Source organism: Pteropus vampyrus, unplaced genomic scaffold, assembly GCF_000151845.1.
Source record: "Pteropus vampyrus isolate Shadow unplaced genomic scaffold, Pvam_2.0 Scaffold1098, whole genome shotgun sequence".
Taxonomy (NCBI): domain Eukaryota; kingdom Metazoa; phylum Chordata; class Mammalia; order Chiroptera; family Pteropodidae; genus Pteropus; species Pteropus vampyrus.
This window is the reverse complement of record NW_011889879.1, coordinates 3,303-3,970: the sequence shown is the minus strand read 5'-3', so window position 1 is coordinate 3,970 and position 668 is coordinate 3,303.

Below are 668 nucleotides of genomic sequence, written 5' to 3'. Positions count from 1 at the left end.
ATAAGGCAGTCACAATATACACTGACAGCCGATACGCCTTTGCCACTGCACATGTACATGGAGCCATCGACAAGGAAAGAGGGCTTCTGACTTCAGCTGGGAAGGACATCAAGAACAAGGAGGAGATCTTAGCCTTACCTGAAGCCATATAGATGCTTAAGGCTCTTGCTATGGTTCATTGTAAAGGGCATCAAAAAGGGAATAGTCCCGAGGCTGAGGGAAACCGGCTAGCCGATGCAGAGACAAGAACATGGCCACAAGGCCAGTGGGGCCCCCACCACATCTACTGACTGTTGTCCCTTACCCAGACCTGCCTCCGTCTCTGGCCTATACAGCGAAAGAGAACATATATTTTCAAGATAAGGGAGCCACTAGGAACCAACAGGGGTGGTGGACGACCCCAGATAGAAAAATTGGGCTTTCACGGGCCCTTGGAAGGACTCTCCTCCACCAACTACACCAGACCACACACCTAGGATGAACTAAGATGCTCCAAGCGTTTCACTTGTTAGAAGGGAGAAGAACCACAGAGGAGATTGCCTCACGATGCCCGGCTTGTGCCCAAGTTAATCCAAAGAAGGGAAAGATAGAGGAACCTAGGCATAGAGAAAGAGGAACTTATCCGGGGGACCACTGGGAAGTAGATTTCACTGAGGTAACCCCGACTG